General features: G+C 40.9%; 1 long non-coding RNA gene across 1 annotated transcript in view; it reads left to right on the top strand.

Moving 5' to 3' along the window:
- The window catches only part of LOC113589314, a 5739-nt gene extending 5580 nt beyond the window's left edge, over positions 1-159 (top strand). The window contains exon 3 of the long non-coding RNA XR_003411956.2: positions 4-159. This is a non-coding gene — a long non-coding RNA (uncharacterized LOC113589314). The remainder of the gene's footprint in view (positions 1-3) is intronic.
- The last annotated feature ends 5841 nt before the right edge of the window (positions 160-6000 follow it).

Below are 6000 nucleotides of genomic sequence, written 5' to 3'. Positions count from 1 at the left end.
TAGGTCGGAGCAGAAGAGGATAGGACTTCCATGAAACCCACACTTGGCCTACAGTATGCAGAGAAAGTGCAGTCCTCTCAGCTGATCATTTGGCTGAGATAAGAGCTGCCTTAACTTAACCGGGCATTCCAACTGGAGAACTAGAGAACGTCTCATGCACTTATACAAAATTTACAGTAAAAATGTTTTTACAATGTACATTCTACAGTTTCTGTATATGTCATATATAATGAGACCTAATTCATGCCATCATTGTGTACTTGCTAGTACTACCTCTCAGACCTAATGTACAAATAGACATCTATGAATTGGATGGATGGATGGATGGATGGATGGATGGATAGATAGATAGTTTTCATGGCACTGGGTGCCATGTGCCTTTGTTTTTTTTTCTTCTAATGGACAATTTTATTGTTATATCTCAAGACCTTTGCTCTTTTTGTAGGTAACTGAGGTCTATAAACATAAAAGTCACTCGGGTGACAACACTAAGCCTAAAGAAAGACAGATAAGAATTACTATACTTACACACCATCCGCAGTGTGTACTACCATTACAAACGTGCATTATCATTAATACTGAGTGTATAATACATAGTATATGACTTCAGACAATTGTGCAGTCAATCAGAGGCAGGAGAACCTGAATGCACATTAGTTCAAAATACACAAAATCTGGACAATTGTATTTTGAGATATAATTTTAATATAAAGTTTGCCTGCAAAATTATGATAAATGTAATTGTTCAATTAAGTTTAATTTACTTCATTTTAGGCCTTGAATTGGGGTGGCAAGTCTTATTTCTGTGGTGGTCTCCCAATGGTAACGTTAATGACACACACACTCGCTAGAGTGTACAACAACCACATTTGACTAACATACAAGCACCAATAATTAAAGTCTGATGTAAATGCTGATAGGTGCATAGAGTATATAGCTGTAGCATGTGCCTGGCTTTGTAACCTGCACCTGGACAGCATTGCATCTACCTGTACATCTAACCGAACAATTATCTGTTCATCTACTTCTACATCTACCTGTACGTCACGGTGAGCGGTAAGGAGGCGGACGCATGTGCAGAGAAGAGCGAGATTTATTATGGCCAAATCCAAAATCAGAGTCGTTGTAGCAGTCCAGGGTCATAGATCCGACACGAAGACTACGGGGATACATGATCAAAGAAACACATGAACGCAAACAGGGTAAACAGGCTATAACAGATACGAGGAAGAACTCTGAGACTAACAAACAAGAAGGCTACAAGTAACACACAGGCTTGGAGGACAAACTCACATACATGCATACACGGGCTTTCAAAAACATTCACCAAACACAATCGCACAAATTCAGAGAAACAACCACAACGAATGGCCAAGCCCAAGGCCACACAGCAGGCTTTAAATACATGAACTTAAGGTAGAAACGAGGGACAGGCGTAAGCAATCAAATGAGGGGCGGAGAAAACGAAACTGGAACTAAAATACACAAGACAGGGAAAACACGGAAGATGGAAGGGACTAATCGTGACACTGTGCATCTAACTGTACATCTACCTGTGCATCTAACTGTACATCTACCTGTGCATCTAACTGTACAGAGTCGACAGGGACACAGAACTCAGAGAAAACCAAAGGAGGAAGAATCTGCTTCTACTACACTAGCCTTCTACGTTCAATCTCACCAACACCACACAGGAAATTAAAAGTTCTCACCATATCTCACTGCAACTTTCATTTGATGATCTGGCATCAGCCAACAAAACGTGGATAAAACCACACAGCACGCAGGTTGTAGTTGGGGTTGTGGTGTCAGTAAAGTGTTTAAAGTGTAACTCTCTCGGCTGCACAGGACATGGTTAATATTCCCTGGGCTACAACATGGATGGGTGTATGTAAGGTTTTTGTGCGTAAATATTAACGAGACCAGACAAAACCATTCAGGATTTTTGGTTTGAGCAATGCGTACATGGTATGTTCACTGACTGGCAATATAGTCTGGCCAGCTGGTCATAAATAAGTTTATCCTCACTTATGTCACCTGGCAATACAATCTCCTGCCACACTGGCCTCTTCAATGCCCTGGGAAATATTTTTCCAAGGTGGAGGAAATTGTGAACAATAAGCTTTTAAAAGCAAACACAACTGAAAACCTTTTGATTTCTTTCTTGAAACTTCACCATCACAGTGTTGAAGAACCACATATTTTACCCTGTATCCCAAACAGACCTTCCCAATCATTGTTTTTTTTTCACACACGAGTACACTGAGTGTCTTGCAGACGATTTACAAACACATTGACGTGAACGTGCATGAGGTCACGAGTCCATAAACGCTACCCGTGTCGCGTGCACAGCGTCCTCGTGACCAGCAGATGTCTCCCACGCACGATGAACGACGCTCCAGCTTCAGCTGGCCATGTTCCTATGTGATCGCCTGCTCCACAAAGACAGGATTACTACAGCAGACCAGCGTCCAGTCAACTCAGCCTTTACTGCAGTAGGTATAAATACATTCGGGGAAACTAGGCACAGCCGAGGACGACAAGACAATTCGCATGGCCCGAAGTGACTCAAATCTATAAATCTGAATTATTTTTTTTTTTAAAGTTGTGTGGACACACAAATCACTTGTGTGTTTGTGTGTGTGTGTGTGTGTGTGTGTGTGTGTGTGTGTGTGTGTGTGTGTGTGTGTGTGTGTGTGTGTGTGTGTGCGTGTGCGCGTGTGCGCGCGCGCGCTATGTCGAAAAAGAGATGCATTTATGTTATAAATACAGGTCACTTGAAATGCACACAAAAACAGAACATGTGGAACTACAACGCTAAGGGAGGAAACCATGACAAAACCCAATTCTGTGTCAAATCCACACCCCCGTGTAGCAGGAATGGGGTGATCCCTTATTTATGACCACAATTTTCACTTTTCCTCTGAGAGCACAGACACAGAATCCTCAGGATCCCAATCCGTCAGTGACAAGGCAAAACATTAGACAGTCCACCACCGTGAAGCTTTTGCAGTTGGTTTCTTGAAAACTATTGCAAATTAAGTCATACAAATGTTAAGATGAGAAGCAAATTATTTTGGGTTTGTTTCCTGACATAACTGCTTGAAAATTTGTTAAAATATCTTATTAAGACCAGTGTCAAAATTAGGTTTGTTTGCCCAGTTCAGAAATACAGCTTTTTATTTCCTGTCCTGAAACTAATTGGCAATGCAGGTGGCAGTGCTCCTCAGTATTCGGTTCAGTGTTCGGTTCAGCTTCTCTGTGTTTGGTGTTTGGTTCTGTGATGGTCCACTCTGACTCTGGGTTTATGGAGCACATTGTTGTAACCTGCTCTCATACATTTGGTGTAGTGGACATAATTCAGTCAGCTGGGTCGATTTTGTAATGCAGTTTGTCTGATGCTGTTGGCCTCAAGCCAGTGGTGACAGAATAATGCTCAGTTGTGCAGAAACAATAATAAAAAATAATCCTCATCTCAAATAAACATCATGCCTGTCCTTTAGGGATGTTCCTTCTGAGCATCTAGTATCTTTGACTATGCTTCTGCACAGTTACTGAGCTCTTCACTGGTAAGAACAATGGAAAAGCTCTGTTAATCATGTTATGGTGTGCACTGGTTAGAAGATCAATGAATGTCACTTTCCCCTGGTCCACCTGCAATCTGCCCCTCTGTAGGTGTGAAGTGGTGGACTACCTGCCCTGGGCAGAGTATCCAGTACTTATCCCTGATTCTGCAGTAGTGTAGACACTACACTGAACCCCCACACAACTTTCAGATTACACCCAATCATCTCTGTCTCCAACCTCACCATTACATTTTACTGATGCCTTTATCCAAAGCAACCTACAATTCTGATTGAACACAGCTTGAGCAACTGAGGGTTAAGGTTCTTACTCAGGAGCCCAACAGTTGCAACCTGTCTGCAGTAAGATTTGAACTGGTAATCTTCTGATTACTAGTTGAGTATCTTAACCACTGAGCTACCACTGCCCAGCAATATGTAACTGAGTTAAAGCCCTCTCAGCCCAGGGCACACTCATGCACAACAACTCTCTCTGGATTATTAAGACATAGTGATGTCTGTGGTCTGTATTCTACAGTAGTGAGATCATCAGACAGGTGGAGGTGTGGATGAGCAGTGTTGGGGTCCAGATTAACAGGGGCTGGTGAGAGAACAGAATGAAACATCGTGTTGTTTATGTGATGAGGTCACATCTACACACTGCAGACCCTTTACTTTGAGTAAAATGACTTTACAGATATTAAACCTCCTCATGTACTGTATGTCTGTGTTCATCATGCTTAAGTCTAACCTGATATGAATCTAATGCTTTTGTATGTGGAATTATAGGTGTTAAGAGTCTATTGGCATGTTCTTTTACAGTTTCTGTGTGGACTGGATCTGTTGTATCTACTGTTGTAACAGAGAATCTGTAAAAGAGAATCATCATCGGTGGTTCTTCCTATAGCAGCACTGTGCAGTACCATTTTGGCTTAGTGAGGCCATTTTTGTCAATTGTTTGTTCATATCAGTTATTATTTGCTTATTTTATGTGATTTTGTCATCATACAACAAACTCTCAGAAGCTAACCTGCTCTAAACAGGCCTGCAGTTTAGTTTAATTGAGCACAAACCTGGTAGCCCACTAATTACGCCTACATATGTTACACTTATGTCAGTAATATGTGAGACTTAAGGATGTAAAAATCCTATTTGTGTTATGATGGCTTTTTAATGTTGGGATCTCTCGCACTATACAGTGGTTTCCCAAGCACAGAATACAAATTATTTACTCATAAATAAAATCGTTTGTGCACTGCAGAACCAGAACCAGATCAAGGCCAAGAAATCCACCATATGAAAACTAAAACTCACTCTACTGGAGAATCTTCTGCATGTTCTCCCAGACTCTGAACTTCAGGTTGGAAAGATGTTTTGCAACACTGATCAGAGCTCCTGACATCTCTTGGGTTCCTCTGGAGTGTGGAGAACTCTGAAGATCTCGATGTCAAATGTAAAATGATACTACTGTCTACAGTTTACAAATAACTTTATTTTTTTTACTGAAATGAATGTGAAAATGTAATTATCCAAATATTGTCTCTCAGGATAGTATATCAAAGTGGGCATACGAGAACCACTTATTGTCTCACTGTAAACATCCAGTTCTGAGAAGGAAACAAAAGGAAACTTGTACGCTGAAGTGAAAAACAGTTTTAATTGCATCATTGACATTTACGGACCGAGTTTAAAAAAAAAAGTAATTTCAATTAGCTTTGTAATATGACGGTCAGATATTTTTCTTTTATACAGGGAAATGAAATCAAAGCCCCACGGGAAAAACAAACAAACAAATGTCTGGGAACAAACTCAAATCCTGGAATATTGTAGAAATCTTTTATGTCGTGTTTTTCATTTGCAGTAGGGCATTTAACGTCTTTATTTGTGTGTGTTTGTGTGTGTGAGAGAGAAAGAGAGGAAGGGAGACCAAGATGAGCAGGGGAAGTGATTACTTGTAAGAGCGGAATGTCCGCAGCTTCACTTTTTCTCTGTTTTTCGCAGTTCGCTACCACAACTCTTGTACTCTGCGTTCTTCGAAAAATACTCTGATATTCGTTTGTGTGCCATTTTGGCCACCCGATGCTAATTATATAAATCTATCTACATCTATTTCATCCATTGTTGAAAATAGACTGATAGGTAGCACAACAGTCTACCGGAAGCAGACTGTTAATTTTTGTGTCCCCAGCAGAAGACATTCAGTGTGTATGGCCTCGTAGCCTAAAGCCAGGGAAATGGGGGTCAAACGGATGCTGTTATGGACCAATTTCTCTTGACGGGCACTAGATGGCGCCAAATGCTTACTCGTGAAAAAGACTGCGGTATAGATGCTTAAGAAAACTTTTTGACATAATCTGGCACAATGGTCTATTCTACAAATGACTGGAAAGCGGTGTAGGGAGGAAAGCATACGACATTATCAAATCCATGTGCACAA

This window comes from Electrophorus electricus, chromosome 22 (genome assembly GCF_013358815.1).
Source record: "Electrophorus electricus isolate fEleEle1 chromosome 22, fEleEle1.pri, whole genome shotgun sequence".
Classification (NCBI taxonomy): domain Eukaryota; kingdom Metazoa; phylum Chordata; class Actinopteri; order Gymnotiformes; family Gymnotidae; genus Electrophorus; species Electrophorus electricus.
The sequence above is the reverse complement of the archived record's forward strand: the minus strand, read 5'-3'. Positions and strand labels throughout refer to the sequence as shown.